The 22,060-nt window shown below is 41.2% G+C and overlaps 1 long non-coding RNA gene across 1 annotated transcript; it reads left to right on the top strand.

The window, feature by feature from the left end:
- Window positions 1-9,402: 9,402 nt before the first annotated feature.
- Window positions 9,403-12,613, top strand: LOC138751649 (uncharacterized). Its single transcript, XR_011350103.1, has 2 exons — window positions 9,403-9,643; window positions 12,430-12,613. It is a non-coding gene; the product is annotated as an uncharacterized lncRNA (long non-coding RNA).
- The last annotated feature ends 9,447 nt before the right edge of the window (window positions 12,614-22,060 follow it).

The raw sequence follows: 22,060 nt of genomic DNA, 5'->3' as shown, positions 1-22,060 counted from the left end.
TCAGATGCTCACCCTATTCGACAGAGATGAGCTCATCAAATAAACTCATCAGTAAAAGGCTGTTTGTTTTGTTTTCCTCAGTTTCTTTTGAGATGAATTTGAAATTTTCTTTCACATTTTTGCATGGTTATGATATTAATTTCTATTCTAACCCTAAGTTCTTGGCCATGGTTTGTAAGTCTAAAGGATATTATAATTGGGATTTGTTATTTCTTTAGTTTGAGAATGAAAAGATGATTTGCAATATCTGTGAATGATATAAGACTTCAAGCCAGACTTCAATACAGAATCATAGATTCATTTTGTGGAGATCTGCTATGTTCCTTTTGGTTCCCTATTAATCTGTTAATGAGAGCTTCAGGTTGAACATTCATCAGGTTCCCTTCCACTGGAATGATAATATTGTGATTATAGAATGGATTGGGAGATGTCTGATTAATGCAAATATTATATTTCATGTTCTTACTTTATTTACACTGTAGAGAAAGGTCACTCATCCATTAAATTTATGCTAAGGTCTCAAATATTCCCATCACTTTTTATTTTCCCATTTATTTCCTTTTAAACCTAGACTCTCTCACATGCCCAACAACTTCTCCCAATTCTCCCGCCGCCCATCTATATGAAAGGCAATTCATAGAACCCACATGCACATTTTTAGAGAAACATCACAAAGAGAAAGTGCAAACTCCACGCAATCAGCACCCAAGATCAGGGTCACACCCAGGTCTCTTAATTTGCGATTGGAACTGTGAGGCATCAGTGTTACCTGCTGCATCACTCTGCTGAGCCATGTTGCAGAATGAAGCACAATTTTCAAGGAAATGAATAAAAATACGTTGAATTTTCTGACATTTGGATTTTTTTTTCTGTAATTTGGCCCAGCAGAGACAAGAATGGGAGAATGTTTACATAGAAGTTAACCTTTCCTATAACATGCCATCAGCAATACACTTCTGGTTATTTATCTGCAGACTCTGAGCAATCTATTTGCAGCTTGGGAAGGGTTATTGTAATTTATTCCTGTGGGTGCTACTTCATATTAAAAAATAGACCATTAACTCAATTTGACAAGCATATTAGGAGGGGAAAGATCACATAGTTAACTGAAGCAATCTTGCCATTCATTTGCTGAAACATTGATGTTCAAGTGAAATTACTCTTACTGATCAGTTATGCAAGCAAATGGGAAACTTGCTAAAACATGAAACAAAACAAAATAATACCAGGCATCAGAAGGCATGGAAATATATGGCCATTGGTCACCAAAATACTTTTGCTTGATTATGCAGAAATGGAAAGGCAGTGAAACCAAATTAACCAATGAATTGGGGAAAATAAATTGATCATGATAGTACAGTAATAAAAAAAAAATTGAAGGATATCAACTCCTGTCTGAGCAGCAACATGGATCTGTTCAAATTTGCCGACCGCAGCAGCAGGTCTATGGCGGATGCCATCATACTGGCTCCTGGAACACCTGGAACATCAGAGGATGCTCTTTGCTGATAGTCCAACATTCAACACCATCATCCCCTTGAAAATGATCTGTAAACTCCAAGAGCTGGACCTCAATACAACATTGTGTAATTGGATCCTGGATTTCCTCACGCACAGTCTGTGAGGACTGTAAAGAATATCTCCTCTACAAACTCCATCAGTACTGGAGCACCACAGAACTGCTTACTTCACTCCATACTTTGCTTGCTTTACATCTATGGCTCAGTACAACAACAACACCATTTCAACAAATTTTCCGATAATACTACGATACTGTTTTGTATAAAAAGGTGAGATGAGTCAGCACAGAGGAGGGAGATTGAAAACTTGGCTGAATGGTGCACTAACAACAATCTTGCACTCAATAGCACCAAAGACAAGTCATCAAGGTTATTGTCATCTGATTGTACAAGTACAACCTGACGAAACATCATTCTTTGGTCCTTGGTACAAAACATGCAGACGTACAATGAGACATAACACAATAAATACATATGCAGGACAAGTATTTCATCAATACAAATAATTAAAATAAATATTGATTAATAAATATGAGAGTCTTGGATACTGCGAACATTTCCTTTGCTTGTTCAACATTCTCATTGCCATTGGGAAGAAGCTGTTCCTCAGCCTGGTGGTGCTGGCTCTGATCCTTCTGTATCTCTTCCCCAAAGGGAGCAGCTGACGAATGTTGTGTGCAGGGTGGAAGGGGTCCTTAATGATGTTTTGCGCCCTCTTCAGACAACAATCCTGTTGATTACGTTGGGCAAGAGAGATTACATTGATCCCCTCTGTTACTCTTGTATTCCTTGACCTTCGATTCATTTCTCTGCAGGAACCGTACCACACTGTGATGCAGCAGGCCAGGACGCACTCGATAGAGCTTCTATAGAAGTTTGACATACTGATGGCTGATAGCCTTGCACGCTTCAGTTTTTTCAGGAAGTACAGTCGATGTGGCGCTTTCCTGACAAGTGAAGTGATGTTGAGTCACCAGTTAATTGAACTCCAAGGAATTTGGTGCTCTCCATTACAAAGTTGGTGATGTGTAATGGAGGATGGTTATTCCTGGTCCTCCTGAAGTCCATGATCATCTCCTTCATCTTGTCCATGTTGAAACTCAGGTTGTAACTCTCGCACCATTTCACGAGATTTTCTTTCTCTACTCCATAATGCGATATTGTTGTTGCTGATAAGGCCAACTACTATTGTATCATGTGCAAACTTGACACTAATGAAGCTGGAGCTGGTGATGCAGTCATGGCTAAGTAGTGTGAACAAGAGCAGGTTGGAACAGCAGCCTGGCAAATGAGGCATCAAGGAGCTGATTCTGGACTTTACGAAGGGAACACCAGAGGATTCAGTGATCAATGGGGGATCCAAGGTAGAAAGGGTGAGCAAATTTAAATTCTTGGAGACACTATTTTAGAGGATACATTTCCAGGACCCAACACATTAATGCCATCGTGAAAAAAGCATATCAGCACCCTAATTTCTTAGGAGTTTGCAGAGGTTTTGTATTACACCGCAAACTTTGGCAAACCTTGATTGATATTTAGTGGAAAGTATGCAGACTAGCTGCTTCGGGGCCTGGTATGGTAGCACCAATACTCCTGAGTGGAAAATCCTGGAAAAGTTCATGGACATAGTCCAGTATTTCACAGGCAGAATTCTCCCCACCATCTGCCGTTGGACAGCAGCAGCAATCATTAAACATCCATACCATCCAGGACATTCTCTGTGCTGCCATCAGGAAAGAGATAGAGTTCCCATATGATTCATACCATCAAATTCAGGAACAGTTGCTACCCCCCCCCACAGTCAGACACCTGGGACAGACTTACTTAAGGACTCTTATTATGCTCATTATTTATTACTGAACATTTTTTTTCTCTGCAATGCACAATTTACATTTTTTGTTTACATTTCACTTTTTTATTTATATATCTTTTCTGGAGTAAAGTTGTTTTGCATTACAGCTAAGTAGAAATTCTGCCTTGCTTGCAGGACTAAGAATCTCGGGGTTGTATGTGATGTCATGTTTGTTCTCTGACAATAAATCTGAATATTGAACTTTGAATTATGAAGGTTTATTTACTAAATGAGCAAGCAACTTGCCAGGACAAAGTAAGATTGTAAACTACAGAAACATCAGCTTGACACAGAGTGGTGGTGAAATGAAAATTCATTAATTCAACTGCTACCAATTTACTCTGGGCTTGTGTCCAAATCATTGCCATCAGGAAGTTAGCTTTAGAGACTGGTGTAATTTGAGATGCAATATTACTTTTCTTAGTTCACCTTGAGTGCCTGCCACAATTAAGATCATTTATTGCAATGGAATAGATTTCTTTTTAGTGAACATAATATTGTCATGAAGATAACAAACTCAGTTTTCTAAATGGAGCTTCAACTTTACTGTAACTTCAACAAACTCAGAAAATCTAATACAGAAATGAACAGCCCTCACAAAATCTTGAGTTATGCCAGTAGAAACACTCGATAATTATTTCTACAGGCAGCAAGTTGAACTGATGAGTTCTAGCACAGAACAGACTCTTATATTCTTTAATTAATTGTGGATATATGCATATCATGAAATAGGATATATGTTAATGAACATGATGTTGCATATTCAGTGCTCTAGCATATATTAAAAGCTGATAACCTGATAAATATGTTACGAGTTAGTAAAAAGTTCATGTTTGTTTGCAATCTAATTGTGCTAGTACATCATGACAAAACAGCATTCTCTGGTCATACACACATACCAACATAATACACGTATACACAAATGATACATGTACACAGTACATATAGATACGTATTAAAATAAATAATATTAATAAATAGGAGAGTCTCAGAGAATTGTTGTAGGAGTTCACCAGTCATTCAGCATTCTCACTTCCTGTAGGAAGAAACTGTTCTTCAGTCTGGTGGTTTTGGCTCTAATACTTTGTATCTCTTTCCCGACTCAAGTAACTGGAATATGCTGCATGTGAGTTGGTAGGGGATCTCCCCAATTTTGCAAGCTCTTTTTAAACAACAATTCCAGTAAATCACATCGATGGGATGGAGGAAGACTCCACTGATTCCTTCTGCTGCTTTTATGGTGTTATGGACTCTACAATAACTCTACCACACTGTGAAGCAGCCAGCCAGGATGCTTTTGATAGAGCTCTTATGGAAAGTTGACACAGTGTAAGCTAGTAGGCTCGCACACCTCAGCCTTCCAAGGGTGAACAGTAGCTGTTTCACCTTCCTGCTGTTTGTCCAAGATAGGTCACTTCTTAAGTCACTCTGAGGAACTTAGTACTTTCTACTCTCTACAGCACCAAGCTATTAATGTGTGGTGGAGGGTGGTCATCTCTGGTCCTCCTGAAATCTACAATCATCTCTTTTACCTTGAGACTCAGGTTGTTATTCTTGCACCATTTTACAAGATTTTCCATCTCTTCTCTGTCGTGCTGATGAGGCCAACTATTGTGTGTTCTCTAAACCTGATTATTCTGTTGGAACTGGATCTGGTGATGCAGTCTTGGGTGAGTTGCATGAACGGGAACAGGCTGAGCACGCAGCCTGATGTATGCCAGTGCTGAGTGTTTTGGTGCTTGACGTTCTGCTGCCAACCTGGACAGACTCTATTCTTTCTGTTAGGAAGACCAGAATCCAATTACAGAGTGGGGTGTTGAGCCCCAGCAAGTACAGCTTCTCCATCAGCCTCTGGGTTATGATTATATTAGACGCTGAGCAGGATTCAATGAACGGCAGCCTGGCATATGAGGCATCATTCTTCAGTTGGGTCAGGATGGAATGGAGGGGCAAGGCCATTGCATTATTAGTAAAATGCTTACATCTTAAGTGAATTGAAATTTGTCCAGTATCTCTGTGAAATGCACTTTGATAGTCTCCATCAGCAGATCCTCGAAGCATTTCATAATGGTGGAGGTCAGTGCCACTGGGTGGTCGTCAATGAGGCCTGTTACTGCTACACTCTTTGGTACTAGGACAATGTTGCTTGCAATGAAACCTGCGGGAATGATGGACTTTTAGTAGTACTAATTGCAGAGCTCAAGAAACACAGCTTACAATCGCGCGCCTCATAAAGGAGAGTGATGTTAATGCACTTCATAAAAGGGAGTAATGTCAGCATGCTTCATAAAGAGAAGTGATGTCAATGTGCTTCATAAAGGGGAATGATGTCAGCGTGCTTTATAAAGGGGAGTGCTGTCAGTGTGCCTCACAAAGGGGAGTGAAGTTAATGTGCTGCAGAGTCATTGTCTCTCTGGCCATATGTCCACAGGGAAGCAACACAGTTCATCAACCCACAAAGGTCTGCAAACGTGGGCTTCTCCTGGGGAAAGTAGGGAGCCCACACCATTCTGTGCCGGCCGCTCAGTGCGGCGATTTTGCCTGTCCAGCTGTGTGGCCGCTCGGTCAGCCACATGAGCCCCCTGCCCCCTGTGTGTACGCGGTGATCCATGATGAGTTGCTGGAATCGGAGCCAGGGAACCCATCTTGTTTTTTAGTTTTTGTAATTCCTCTGTAACCGAGGATCTATCTTTGGCTGGAGAAGGAGTGAAGTCTGCCAATACTAGGAGTGGAGCACTGTAAATTAATTCTGCTGAAGAGGTCACCAGATCATCCTTAGGTGCCGTTCTAATACCCAACAGCACCTAAAGTAACTCATCTGCCCACTGAGGCCCGTTAAGTCTTACCAGCAAGGCTTTTTTCAGATGCCGGTGGAAACGTTCCACTAGCCCATTAGTCTGCAGGTGGTGCATTGTAGTATGGTCTAATTATGTACCACAAAGTCTCACCATGTTTTCCTACAAGGTTGAAGTAAACTGAGTTCCTCTTTCAGAGGTTAGATGAATTAATACTCTGAATTGAGCAACCCAGATTGAGAGAAAAATCCAAGCACATGTTTCAGCCATGATGTCCATCATTGGTATAGCTTACGGCCAGCAGGAAAAACCATTGGTAGAATATATTATTGGCATGGGCAGAGGGCCCATAATGTCTATGTGTACATGCTGAAACTTTTGAGTCGTAGGTGGAAATTGTTGAAGCGGTGTTCGGGTGTGTCATTGGACCTTAGCTGCTTGGCAGGAGAGGCATGTTCATGCCCAATGAGTGACCTGGTTCCTTAAACCATGCCAGACATTTTGAGGACATAAGCTTGACAGTTGACAACATTCACGGCCTGTCCCATCCAAGACAGTGGGACGATGGGTCGTGGGTGGCCGGTTGAAGTATCACAAAGTATGTTCATCTGGTCAAGGCCCAATGGAACATCTGCTAAAAGCAGGTCCATAATAGCTGTATGGAAAGCTTGTACCTCCTGGCACTCTTGTTGGGCTATTGCGAGAGCCAGGAGATCCAGCCCTCCTGTAATCGGATTGACCTCTGTCCGTATATCAGAGGTAAATTCAGAAATATAGGCTAGATGTCTCTATTGATGCACTGACCCAGGATCTGTAATCTTGGCAAGGGCAAACGCTAAAGGCTTATGGCCAGAAAATGTAGTAAAATGCCTGCCCTTGTGAAAATACCTGAAATGTTTGAAGACCAGACAAAGTGCTAACAACTCCTGATCAAATACGCTGTACTTTAATTCGGGTGGGTATAGATGGCAGCTTAAAAATGCCAGGGGTTGTCAGTGACCACTGATTGTCTGTTTTAGGACCACCCCCATCCCTACAGTGATGTGTCAAATGCACACTTCGCAAGGTTGATAGAAAGGGCGAAATCCTGAAACCTCTGGAACAATTGTTGCAGGTGTAGTCTGTGCTCTTGTGTTGACTCGCTGGCCACTAAGATGTCATTGAGGTAGATGAAAAGGAAAGGCAAATCATTCATGATGGCATCCATTAAACATTGGAATGTCTGAGCTGCATTCTTAAGACTGAAAGGCATCCTCAAATAGACCAAATGGAGTATTAATGGCCATTTTAGGGATGTCCTCCGGGTGAACAGGGATTTGGTGATAACTTTTTACAAAGTCTACCTTCAAGAAGATACGTTTGCCATTGAGGTTGGTGGCAAAATCTTGATTGTGTGGTATTGGATACCTATCCGGCATAGTTGCACCATTGAGGTTTCAGCAATTTCCACAAGGTCTTAGGCCGCTGGATGCTTTGGACACCATATGGAGTGGCAATGTCCAAGGATTATCAGACCTTCGGATGATGCCTAGCTCCTCCATAGTTTGAAGTTTTTTTTTTGGCTTGTAGTAGCTAGTCAAGGGGAAGTCTGTGTGCCTTGGAATGTAGGGGAGGGCTAGTGGTGGTGATGTAGTGCTGAATTCCATGATGTGAAGAGACTAAATGGAAATTTGGTGTAAGTAGTTGTGATATACAGATTCTATCACCAATGTGTATATGTACAGATTATAGTGTAGGATGACTATGATTGGCTGAGTAGCCACACCTACTGGCAGGTCTTAAAGGATTGCTCCTAGCCAAGCCAGGTCATTCTGGACTGGTCGACCTACTTGTGATATGCTCCAGTCTTTTAGTTAATAATAGCCTTGGTATGGATCAACAAGTCTTTGGCTCTTTCGATGTGCATTACAGTAGTTCAGGAAACTCTGCTAATAAGTTCATAAAATCATCAGTGGTGAGTTTGCATACATGGCACTGTTGCCAGCCAATGTCCTGACGAAAGTGGGCATGGGTGGAATGTGGTGGTGTGAACCAAACAGAGCCCTTTCAAGTCTATTAACAAGTCATGTCTCCTCAGGAGGTCTGCTCCCAAAATGGGCTGTCCTATGGCCGCTAGCGTGTAAATCCAGCAGTAAGGTGTGTCACCTAATACTAGTTGTATCGACTTGGTACTATAACTGCTAATCATAGTGCCATTTGCGGCACGCAAGTCGGCTTGAGGCACTCAGGATTCCTGCTCTTAAGAGGATGATGGGAAGATACTGAGCTGAGCTCTGGTGTCGACTAACAATTTGCATCCCATGCGCTTATCAGTGGCATATAACAGGCCAGTCTGGTTGCCAACTGCCAAACCCATCAGTGGTGGTAGGCATTGTCATTTCCCTGGGAGTAACTGAATGGTGACACACAGCAGCACACATTCCTGTCCCACTTTCTGTGGTAGGAACACCGCTCACTGTTCTCCAATGGCTTTTTCTTCCTCGGTAGCTTGTGGAGGGCTGTAGAACTGCTGGCTGCATTAACTTGACTGTCCAAGGTGACCAGTTGAATCTTTGGCATGGGAGGCTGTGGTGCCCTGTGAAGTTTGTCTGCCTCCCTCGCCACTCCCTTGGTTTGGAGAAGTCAGCAGAAGAGAGCAGCAGGGTGCTATCACAAGGGAGCCAATCCAAGAAGGCTGCCTTGAACGTAAGCAGTTGAAATGGGCATCTGCTAACACAAGCATTTCATTCATCAGTTTTGAATGCCTTCTGTCTCCCGAATTGTCAAGGTTGAGTAAGCGTGTGCCTCTTCCCAGGTCAGACATGCTGAAAGTCGCAAGGAGGCCTGCCTTAAAACCACTATATTGATCCTCCTTGGGCAGGTTGTTGATAAAATCATTTTCCTTGGCAGCAGAATCTTTATCTAATGAGGTGACCATATTTCAGAATTTGGTGACTTCATTTGTTCTGTTCCTAATGTGGAACTGAGCCTCAGCCTGCTGGAACCATGGACGTGGTCTGTGAGGAAGTGGACAATTCCACAGTACCATGGGCATCCATTCTGCAGGCTTTCTCACTATGTTTCACTGTCGGGGCTCAAAAGACATTGAGCACATATCAGGGTCACCAATCTAGTGGGACTAACTGCAAAGCTCAAGAAACACAGCTTATCAGAGAAGAGTCAACTACAAACTGGTTTTATTTTAAACAATCGTGCACCTCATAAAGGGGAGTGATGTCAGTGCACCTCACAAAGGGGAGTGAAGTTAGTGTGCTGCAGAGTCATTGTCTCTCTGGCAACATGCCAGCAGGGAAGCAACGTGCTTCGTCAACCCATTCAGGTCTGCAAACGCAGGCTTCTCGTGGGCAAAGAAGGGATGCCCTCACCATTCTGTACTAACCACTTGGTGTGGCGATTCTGCCTGTCCAGCTGTACGGCACACTCGGTCCACCACAGACTGCTGCAATGACGAGTTGAAGATGTCCATAAGGACTTCTGTCAGTTGGTTTACATTCTTTCTGTAGAAACTGAGTATGTTGCCTGGCCCCATTGCCTTGGCTGGGTTCACCCTGGATAGGATTCTCCTCACCTTTGCCGCTGATATGCAAGGGGTCTGGTCTTCAGGGGGAAATGGAGCTGTGAACAAAGAAGAACATTGGATCTAAATTTAGTGAAACTCCATATTTTAATTGGAGTTTTATGGATATCTCCTCTTAACCTCAACCCATCTGCAGATTTAGTGAGAGTGAAAATTTGGCTGATTATTTAATGAAGCCAAATAATTAAAGAGTCTGACATACATTTATATTTTTTTCAAAGCAGAAGGAAAAAGAATGAAGGATTTAGAAATGATTTTGTTTTAATTGTGCTAGTGATGCACTAATATTTTAGCAGTGAGCTCTTCAACAGTGAATATTTCCTGATGATTGATTAATCAAAGGGTTTCTTAATTGATTATGTTTGGTATTAGAATCCTATTTTCTTACAAATAAACATGCTGACCTGGCTCAGCATGGTTACATAGCGGTTAGTGTAACTCTAATACAGCACCAGGAGCCCGGGTTCAAATCTGTCATTGTCTGTAAGGCGTTTGTCTCACTGTGTCTGTGTGGGTTTCCTCTGGGTGCTCTGTTTTCCTCCAACCCTTCAAAATGGACTGGGGGTTGTGGGTCCATTGGGTATAATTGGGCCGTATGAGCTCATGGGCTGAAAGGGCCTGTTACCGTGCTGTATGTCTAAAGTTTAAAAAAAAACTCAGTCGGCTGGAGTTCCCTCAAAGTTATGCAAATTGTACTGTTAGAGGCATTACGTTTTACTAAAAACACAATGCATTAGACAATCATGCTGAAGCACTGGGCACTTTATACTCAGGACCCACCCACCCAGATTTACTTTTGATGAAGTGGAAGACTGGGCAGGTTTTAAGTGGAGTTCAGAATGCTCTGTTTTCAGCACCCTGGGTTCGGACAGTATACCCTGAGGCCCCACTCTCAGACGACAAAGGATTGTTAACAATTTTTGAATATCTCATGTTTTGTTCAGAGATATTGAAGAAGCAGCCAAATGCATTTGAGTAAATTTTTGAAAATCCAATTTTGCCTTGATTCTGCCACCCACCTACAGTAATGGTAATCTTCAGGTCTTTGGGATGTGGGATGGAAGTGGAATAATTAGAGCTAAACCCAGCTGGTCACAGGGAGAATACAAATACCAAATAGCACTAAAGGTCAGAATCAGACCTGGTTCATTGCAACTGTACAGCAGCAGACTAACAGCTGCACCACTGTGCTCCCCACAAGGCCAAATAATCCAGTTTTCTCTTTTTTTTTAACTTGAGGCATAAATATTGTCAGGGCATGATGATAACTCTCCTATATGTATTTGTGAATGTCAACTCACACCTGAAGCAAGTCTGAAGGATGAGCCTACATCAAAAATATGGTGTTAAAGTTTGTCTGGAAGCCCATGCAGTTCAGTGACATTGTCATAAACTGAAGGACTTTTGATTAAAGTGAGGAGGGAAAAATTGAAGGGAGACATGTGGGACCTTTATTTTTTTTCACACAGAGGTTCCTAGATCGGGCAGCCAGGAGTAGCGGAGGAAGAAAATGTGATAATAACATTTAGGAGGCTTCTTTATATACTCGGAATAGAAGAATATGTGTCATGTGCAAGCAACAAAGTTTTCGATTAATTTGGGCATCATGATTGGTGCAGACATGTGTGCTGAAGGACCAGTTCCTGTTCTCTACTCGAAGTTCCATGCACGTAAATAATTTGAGAATTGGAAGTGTAGCCGGCTCAGAAATCAGAGAGAAGCTTACCCCTCACCATTGTGACCTCATATCAAAAAGGGGTGCAAGGAGGTACATAATCTCTTGGACACCAGATCCGTGCTATATTTTTGACAGGGTGAGATTGCCTGGCAACAGGAGCATCACCTGCCTCGGATCAAGTTCAGATGCTCAGGAGTCTGTTGGGATGCTACAAAGTGGCACCTGAGGCACAATCCTGGTTTCCGGTGATAGCTGCATGGACTTTGCATGTTCTCCTTGTGACCTTGATGGTCTGGTTTCCTCCCCAACCAAAAGGTGTGCTAATAGGTGAATTGCATAATTTCATAGTTTTCTAGATAGAATTCCACAGGTCATTCTTTTTGATCACCTTTCCAGTCTTTTGAAAGCTTCCTCCAGTCTACAAATTACTTCACCAATAACTATGTGATCAATTTTGGTGTCATCTCACAATTTCTTAATTTTGCTATTTGAGACTAAGTAATTGGGGGGCACAGTTGGCATAGCAGTTAGCACAACACTGTTACAGCGCCAGCGATCGGGACCAGGGTCCAAATCTCACACTCTCCATTAAGAGTTTGTGCATTCTCCCCATGTCTGCGTGGGTTTTCCCTAGGGGCTCGAGTTTTCTCTCATTGTTCAAAAATGTACTGGGAGTTTGTCGGTCAATTGAGTGCAATTGAACAGCACGGGCTCATGGGCTGAAAGGGCCTGTTGCCATGCTGTATGGCTAAATTTAAACTTAAGATTTAAATTTAAAGCAACCAAAAGATGGGACAAGCTGTTGACCTGTGCAGAATGCCACTGTGTGTTGTCTTCCAATCTCACAACCTGTTGCTAACATTTGCATTTTGTCTTCCACCACTGATCCAATTTTGCCTTTCAAACCTGCCACTTCCCTTTACATTCTGTGGGCTTTGGTTACATTGGTTTGACATGTGAGATTTCATCAAAATCAACTAATACAATGCCATGTGTATTTTTTTTAGTGGCGGAAAAAAGGAGTCATAAGACAGCAGATGGTAGAATCTGGAACAGACAACAATCTGCTGGAGGAACTCAGTGGAACCAGGCAGTGGATCTGTGCTCAAAAATGAAGCAAAGAGAGCAACATTCAGCAACAGACTGGCATCATGAGCATATGCAAATGTTGGATAAAGTCGTTGCCACCGATCTTCTGATTGCAACATTTACACACATGCACAACTTATAAACAGCCAGTTATCTTTCTTGTAGCCCAATTCTAGTGGACAAGAAACATTAGATTTCTAGCAAGTTTTCATATCTAATTCCAAGTAATAACTTTCAAAATTAGTTGTTCCAAACCTAAGTTTCCTTATCCTATACAATGGTTAGCTATCCTTCTTGTGGGAACGAATGCCAAATTCCAGTTCCTGATCCACCGGGTCAAATGTCTAACTGCAGTTTTGCAGAACAAACAAACCTCTGATCATGAAGAAGGCAATATAGCTCTTTGGCCTACTTTAGCCTTAAACAAGATCATGGCTTATTTGATAGTGACTCCAACGCCACTTGCCTGCTTCATCTCCCTCACACCTGAATTCTCTATAGCCCAAATATTTGTCTTGATTATCGACATTGATTCAAGTTTCATTGACTTTATCATGAAGAGTTCCAAATATTCACAAAGCTTCTCTGTTTCTCTTCATCTCAGAATCAGAATTTATTGTCATGAACAAGTCATGAAATGTGATGTTTTGTGGAAGTATCGTAGTGCAAACATTCATATCATAACCATCTTACATTACTATAAAAAAATAAAATTACTAGTGCATGAAAAGTAAGTAAGGCAATGACTTGGATTCATTGATTATTCAGGAATCTGATGACAGTGGGGAGGAAGCTGTCCTTGTGTCATTGAGTGCTCATCTTTAGGCTCCTGTACTTTTTTTCCCAATGGTAGCAGAGTAAAGAGGGCATGGCCTGGATGCTGGGGGTCTTTGAGAATAGAGGCTACTTTATTAAGACACCTCCTCATGTGGATGTCCTCGATGCAGTGATGTCTGGTTCCTTTGATGTCGCAGGCCTAGTTAATAACCCTCTAGAGTTTATTCTTTTTTCCAAAATATATAAAACTCCTCATTGACGTCCTTTCAAAACCTGTCTAAAATTAAAGTATTATCTTCTTAAATAAGGAGGACAAAACATGCATGAAATACTACACCAAATGATCCAATAAAATTATTGCAAAATGTCCTTACTTTAGTATTGATTGGCATGAAGGCAAATATTCCATTCAACTTCCTTTTCACTTCTTGTACCTCTATACTAAATTTGTTTTCCATGCACAAGAATACTCAGGCTTCTTTGTGCAGCAGGATTTTGTATTCTTTCTCTTATTCTTGGTGTTCTGTTCTTTCCTCATAATTCTTGACATAATCCTTCACCTGCCAAAGGTTAGACCAATCATAATTGCTCTCTGTGCCCTCCTTACAACTTACTTTCACACATATTTATATTGTCAGCAAATTCAGTCACTACATCTCTCTGTATTAACTATAAATCAGCTCATGATGGAATAATAGAATAGACTCAATGGGATGAATGCCCAACTCGTGTTCCCGTATCTTATGGCCTTATGCTCTAAATAGTTGGGGCCCTGACATTGATTTCAGTGGCACTCCAATAGAAACTGCTTGCTAATCTGAATATGACCCATAAATCCTAACCCTCTGGTTTACAAGCTAACATATTATTCCCCAAATGCCAAGGTGCTCCTAGTTTAACAACTTAATACAAAGTCTCATGTGACAGGCTACGGCAAAAAGACGATGCTCTCCTAAGCCCTTTTGAATTTTCAGTAGCACATTGGTAAAGATCATCATAGATCTTGTAACCATATTTGGCACATCGAAGCCCAGATGTATACTGTAGAGTTTTCAGTCATGAAAAACTAAAGGGAAAACTCACTTCATGCCTCTCCACAGTCTTAAAGTCCTGGCTGAAATTGGTATCCACTAGAATTTCTTGCCACCAGAAAAAATCATTTATTGAAATAAATGCTTTCTGGTATCTTTTCAATCAATTCATTATGTATTTTTTCTCTTAGAGAATTAAAAAAATGCTTTAGACCTATTGTTTATTTAACATTATTGCATTATCCTTGGAAATATAATAATACAAATGCAGAATTTCCCTTCTGTAAAGAAGCATTATTGTTCTTCGATGATCATTATTGTGGGAGATGGTGTTGATGTCATTGAAGTTTTCAGTATTTTTTATCATTGAGACTAGATTGATTAGATTGTTTCCATGCGCTACCACAATGAACTCTACAGTCCAATGTGACAATGGTCTGTATACCAACCATCATCAAACAGATTTTGCAAAATTAGATGCAATTATTTAATATATTTTAAAGTGTCTTTGGAAGAATAAAAAGAAATGATAAGATCCATATTGAATGTGATTGCAATGCCTGGATGAACTGATCCATGTTTTTCATTTTTAATAACACTAAATTGGTATTGTGTAAGCAAAATGTCTATGTTGAAGTAATTATATTCCAAACTGTGGCATTTCTTTGAATCTTCTTTGCCAGTTTCCATCTCTTCAGCTAAAATTACATACGTCACATGTACATCGAAGTGCCACTGGAACTGGAAAAACTAATACTATTTGGGGGAAAAAAAAACTTAAGATGACGAAGTGCATTTTGTAACCAATGAATCCAATATCAAAGGAAAATTAGCATTTTTATTCCTTCCTTCTGGGATTGAAAGAGATCAGAAATCATACAATGTGAAAATTTCATTATAAATGAAATTATATAAACAAAACAAAATGTTTCCATTAATAATAGAGTTATAGGAAGTATAATCACTTTAATGGAATCTGATAACTATCAGTGCTCTTTGAACACTCGGTCTTTTTTATGCTTCTTAAACCTTTTGGTTTTATCCATTCTGGTAACTTCACTAAAAGAACAGAATTAAATGAATGTAAATATAGTTTGGACCTGCAGCTACTTGAATTAGTTATTATTTTTTCATAAAGACAGATAGGTCATTCACTAAATATGATCTAATGCAGCTCCCAATAGTAATTTTGAGTATTGCAGTCATTTCAAAAATCAATTGTTGATAGTCGGACTTCGTTATAGCTTCCAAAGCTGAATGGTACAATGCTAAAAGGCTTCTGTGAAACCCATGATTAGAACTTTTTTTTAAAGAATGCTAAGGCATAAAGGTAAAAAAAGTACTAATGAAATATAATTCATTACAGCCCTTAAATTAAATATAAGGTGAATATGGTTTTCATTTTGTTTCAACTCCATATAATTCTGTTGAAAGTTTCAAGACCTCTATTAAAAAGACAGTTGTAACTTTTGAGAACTGAACCTTTGTATTCTCCTTGGCCACATTGACTATGATTCCATGCCCATCTTTTTGAAAAGGATTGACCAGGCACATCAAGGAATGCTTTGTGCTTTCAGTGGAAGCATTTGCACTCAATGCACTTCAGACCACGATGGGGTGGCAAACATAGATCAAGCAAACAATAATTCAAAGTAATCAACACAATGCATCACAAAATAAATTTGCAGTTGACAAGCCTTTATCCTGAATCCTGCAACAGCAGAAATAGCGGTTCAACCTGAATACCAATCAGACGATTTAATGCATTTTTGATGTACATTTAAAAGATTGACACTTGGCCACAGATGTACATGTGTTGTGCTGTTTATTGCAAGGATATGGCCTGCAGTAAACCTATTATAACATATCATCGTGCAGAACTTTCTCACCTCAAATAGGAAAAATTCCATCACACATTGCACTCGCAGATGCATTATAGAAACAAATTGTACTTGGAATTGAAAAGTCACAGTCTTATTCTGTCTAAATTAATACCTGCCACAAGGCTAAGTGTGAGAGCACAGAACTTCCCGAGTGATTTCACTGTATTATCAGCTTTGACACTGCTTGAGATTTAGACTGCAGCAACCTGAATTTGTATGAAAGTATGGCTATAAGATATATACAGTTGAGGACTGGGAAAAGAAAGCAAGATTCTTCCACAGACTGCACATTGAGTGGAATATAGGGTGCCTTTAGAGGCCTGAATTACAATATTTTGTACTTAGTCAAAGAACAACCAAGTTCTACTAACTTGATTTCTTCCCCAAATTTATTTTAAAAGACTAAAATTCAAAGTGAATTATTTTCTTATTACTGTGTACCAAATTGTCTAGGGACCTCAAACAAAGCCTTGGTTGCTTTACTCTGGGTGGTCACCCTCAGTTTCCTCAATTCAGGACCATCCATGCCGCAGCTGTTGCTGATCTCTGTCACACACCAGAGGTTGGTTTTACATAAGGAAGGTTGTCCCAAGCTCCATACACAAAGAGGGGATATGTAATTTATCTCTTTTTTGTGATCTGCAGCAGTAGGCACTGGAAGTCCACATCGTAGACTTCCCCAAAGTGTAACTATCAAGGGGCAATGCAAAGACCTGCCCTCTCCCATTGAGAAAGCTCCCATTTCCTTTTAATCATTATGTTTTTAGGAAGTTATGGAGTCAACTAACTTTATGCCATGGTGGATCATTATTGTATATTTATGTTAAAATGAGTTCTCCAAAAATCACCATTTATTCCAGTGACAATGCACCTCCTGATTAAAAGATCAAGCATATTTTAATTTACAAGCACAACTTTTAAGAGATACTATCTTCTCATGACATTTGCCTTTTGGAAGATTGTGCCTAAACATAATCTCAGATAATCTGGTTGTAGATTTAAGATTCGAGATTCTTTTTTTTATATATAATTATGTAATAAAACCAATATTACATTAAATTTTCTTTATTATATAGTAAGGCAGATAAAGTTTCACCACCATTAGGGGCATTGAAGAGACTCTTAAACAGGCACACATGAAAGAAAGATAGAGGGTTGCGAGGTAGGAAGGTTTAGTGGTTTTTTTTTTGGTAGTTATATAGGTCAGCACAACATTGTGGGCTAAAGGGCCTGTACTGTGCTGTAATGTTCTATGGTCCATCAGCACAAATTGCCTGCCGCCCCTTACAGTGAGAGAAAGAGAAGCAAATTAGAGCCCCCCCCCCCACCAAGTCATTGAGTGTCCATTGATTCCCCTCCAGTGCTCCTGCAGCCACTAAAGCCACATAGCCTTCAGTCCAAACCAATGGCAACTCGAGCTCCAGATCCAAACCTCTGACACAATCAGGAATCGTTCAGCATGCTCGGAACCCTCTTGCATCTCAATTCTGATACCTAATACCCCTTCAGTCAGTTTCAAGCCAGTCTCCAGCAGTCCTCAGACTGGTGTGAGTCCCTTGACTACAATTGCCAGCAGCTTGCAGCCTAGATGGGTTCCTTGCCTCGAGTCACCAACAGTTCCTTCAGCCTCAGAGTTTCCCACTGATCTGCAGCTGTAGTTACTGTCCTGTAGGTCGGATCCTCTGCTTTCCCTTCTCAAATTGAGTGGGTGGAGGATGAGGGGGGTGGGTGGTGGGGCGGGGTGAGGTTTCAGTTTTCTGGTGCCCTGCTTCCCCAAGTCTGTAACTCATCATGGCTGCTGCCAATCATAGGTGCCGCCATCTTGGGCCCAGACCCCGTGGTCGCATGATTTAAAAATAAATCACCATCAGTTCCTTTAGCAAGCAGTTTTAAGCCTGTGCAGAGCTGATGGCAGTCAGACTGGATGGTTGGACACTGTGGTGGAATGCTTATCGCTCTCCGCGGATCTGTACCAGCAGCAACACTATTGTTACAGCAGCTCCGGCAATGCCTCCATATAAATGAACAATTAGAAGAAGGTTTTTGTGCTTGATGCAATGAAGGCAATGAATTCTGGTTTCCCAACATCAGAAGCTTTATGCCCGCTTTTAAAAGCCAATCACTTCAAATTTCTTTTATGCCTACACTGAAATATTTAGGTCTTTTGTGGATTCCTTACTGAAATGAAAAAAAAAAGAGCTTTTTCATGTGTTTTTATGTGCATCTCACAAAGCAGTATTCTGTTATGGAAGTTATGTGCCTGTACACATCCATAAAGGTGGTGGAACCTGGAAGAAAGGATTTCTCATTTGTCCCTGGAGATTGAATGCAAGTCCAAGTTTTAGCTGATCCACATGTTTCAAGTGGAATGACAAATAGCATAAATACTGTGAACACTATTTTAAATTCCAGGTTCTCATGTATATACATTGTTTGGGCTTATGCCCGTTTATCTGTAGCAGCCATTTACCACCCTACATCCTATTCCCCCCCTCCCCTCCAACCTGAGAGAACTCTCTGGTCCTCTAAAACTGTTTTGTAGTATATCTAGAAGTAAAACACAAAAGTCCGCAAACACTGTGGGTTGAAGTAAAAACAATGCTGGAGAAACTCAGTGGGTCATGCAGTGTCCTTTATATAGCAAAGGCATGTAACCAACATATTGGGCTTGAGCACTTCATCAAGGTATGGAAAAATGTCGGCAAGTGTCTGAAGAAAAGAGTAAGAGGGGGAGGCATGGGGGTGGGGGAGGGGGGAGGAGCATGGTTCCAAAAGCAAGAGGTAATAGGTGGAGAAGGGAGGGAGGGTGCAGCAGCAAGTAGAGGAGGAGGGATGACTGGGTGAATAGAGAGGAATGGATGGAGAGCTGAGGAAAAGAAAACAGAGGAAGGGAAGGGAAGGAGAAAGGAGAGCAGGTTAGCAGAAATCAGATAATTCAATGTAAATGCCATCTGACTGGAGAGTGCCCGACGGAAAATCAGATGTTAATTTTCCAATTTACGATTGATCTTGGCGGGATAGTACATGAGCGTATGGACAGATGGGAGTGAGATGCAGAACTGAAATGGTTGGACACTGGAAGGTTCCTGTCGCTACTGCTGACAGACCGAAAGTACTCAGTAAAGTGAGCTCTCTTTCAGCTTCCATTCCCTCTGATGAAGAGAAGGCACAAAGGGAGTACCAGATTCAGTAAATCAGTCCTGAAGATACATGTGAAGTATTGCTTCACTTGAAAGGCCTGTTTGGAGCTCAGACTTTGATGAAGGAGGAGGTGTGATTACAAGTGTGGCACCTCCTGTAGCCTCAAGGGAAGGTGACGGGGGAAGATTGGTAGGAAGGGATGAATGTGGCCACAGGCAGATTTTAGAATCGTGATGGAAATACAGGGTTGTTGTTGTGGGAGACTTCAACTTCCCTAATATTGACTGGTACTTCCTGACTGCAAGAGGGATGTATGAGACTGAATTTGTCAGGTGTGTTCAAGAAGGATTCTTGTGTGGACCAGCTGATGAGAGGAGAGGTCACACTGCATCTAATTCTGGGTTATGAACCCAGTCAGGTTGCAGATCTCTCAGTAGGTGAACATTTTGGTGAGAGTGACCATAACTCCCTAAGCTTTAGCATAGCTATGGAGAAGGATATAAACAGACAAAAATAGGTAAGAGCTTAATTGGGGAAGGGCTAATTATGATGGTATGAGGCAGGAACTAACAAGAGTAAATTGGAAACAGATGTTCAAAGGTGCAAGTATAGAACTAATATGGAGAATGTTTAGGAACCACTTGTGCTAGTTCAGGATAGGTTTGTCCCACTGGAACAGAGAAACTATCATAGGAAAATGGATCTGTGATTGATGGAACAGGTGAAGCAGCTAGTTAAATGGAAGAAGGAACCATACATTGGATAGGGGAAGCAGTAAAGGCTCATGGGAAGTATTCATTAGCCAGGAAGGAACTTAAGAAAGGACTTAGGAGAGCACAAAGGGAGCATGAGAAGGCCTTGGGATGCAGGATTAAAGAGAATCCGAAGGTGTTCTATGCATACGTGAAGAACAGAAGGATTACAAGAATGAAGGTGGGGAAACAATGTGTGCCTTGGGGTGGAGGAGGTTGGGGAGGTCTTAAATGAATTCTTTGTTTCACAAGAGAAAGGGACCTGGATCAGGGTGAGGTTGGAATAGAAGAGGCTTTTGTGCTGGATAATGTTGAGATTAAACAAGGGGAAGTGTAGAATCTGCTTAAAAACATTAAGATTGATAAGTCCCTCGGGCTGGATGCAATAAACCCCAGGCTGCTGTGGGAAATGAGGAAAGAGATAGCAGGGGAGTGACTATGATTTTTGAGTCTTCTTTTGGCCACAAGGGAAGTGCTGGAGGGTGGGAGTGTGGAAAATGAGGTACCCTTATTTATTAAAAAAAATGTAATAAGGAGAATCCTGGGAATTATAGTCTGGCAAGTCTTATGCCAGTGGTGTGGACATGATTATTAGGAATAGGGTCTATAAGCATTTGTAAAAGTACAGTCTATGGGAAAGTCATGCCTCATGAGTCTAAGTGAGTTTTTTCAGGATGTAAGAAAGGAAATTGATGAGGGTAGGGCAGTCAATGTGGTTTTTATGGATTTTAGTAAGGCATTTGACAAGGTCCCCCATGAGAGACTTGTTCAGAAAGTCTTGAAGAATAGATTCCATCGAATCCTGGCTGTGCAGATAAAAAAAAATGGCTTGTATTTAGAAAGCAGAGACTTGTAGTGGAAGAATAGTATTGTGCCTGGAGGTCAGTGACTAGTGGAGTTTCTCAAGGATCTGTTTTGGGACCCTTTCTCTTTGTGATCTTTTTAAATGTCCTAGATAAAGAAGCGGAAGGATGGGTCATTAAGTTTGTGGATGATATAAAAGTTGAGGCTTTGTGGATCATGTTGTCGAAGGTTATTAAAGGATATAGAGAAGATGCAGAGTTGGGCAGAAAAGTGCAGATGGAGTTCAATCTGGATAAGTGTGAGGTGATGCATTTTTAAGGACATATCAGAAGGCTGAGTACAGTGTAAATGATCAGTTACTTAGGAGTGTGGATGAACAGAGGGCCCTTGGGGACCAAATCCATACATCCCTCAGAGTTGCCATGCAGGTTGATAGGATAGTTAAGGAGGCTAATGGGATGTTGGGCTTCATTAATAGATGGATTGAGTTCAAGAGTAGAGAAGTCTTGTTGCAACTCTACAAATCTCTGATGAGACCACATTTGGAATATTATGTCCAGTACTAGTCTCCTCATTATAGAAAGGATAAGAAACCTATGGAAAGGGTGCATGGGGGATTTACGAGGATGTTGCCTGGATTGGAGAATGGGTCATATGAGGCCAGGCTAGCAGAGCTGGGACTTTTCTCTTTGGAGCATAGAAGGGTGAGGGGAGATGTAATAGAGGTCTACAAGATTATGAGGGGCATAGATAGGATGGACAGCTGGCACCTTTGCCCTAGGGCAGGAATATCAAACACCAGTGGACATGTGTAAAAAGTGAAGGGAGGAAGTTTAGGGGTAAGTATTTTACACAGAGAGTTGTGGGTGTCTGGAATGCTTTGCCAGGGATGGAGGTGGAGGCTGAAACATTAGCGGTATTTAAGAAACTCTTAGACTGACTCATAGATGGAAAAGAAATAGAGAGTTACAGGATAGGGAGGGTTTCATTTTTTTTTCAGGAACATCGAGGGCTGAAGTGCCTATACTGTGCTATAGTGCTCTATGTTCTATGAACAAGTGTGGCACTGTGTCTTGGGCCTATTCACTTTCCTTACAGGATGGATGAGCATTTCCACCTCAAACATTTTGCACTGTCAATTGTGAAGTGAATCTCCAGTGC

This window comes from Narcine bancroftii, chromosome 1 (genome assembly GCF_036971445.1).
Source record: "Narcine bancroftii isolate sNarBan1 chromosome 1, sNarBan1.hap1, whole genome shotgun sequence".
Lineage (NCBI taxonomy): Eukaryota > Metazoa > Chordata > Chondrichthyes > Torpediniformes > Narcinidae > Narcine > Narcine bancroftii.
The sequence above is the reverse complement of the archived record's forward strand: the minus strand, read 5'-3'. Positions and strand labels throughout refer to the sequence as shown.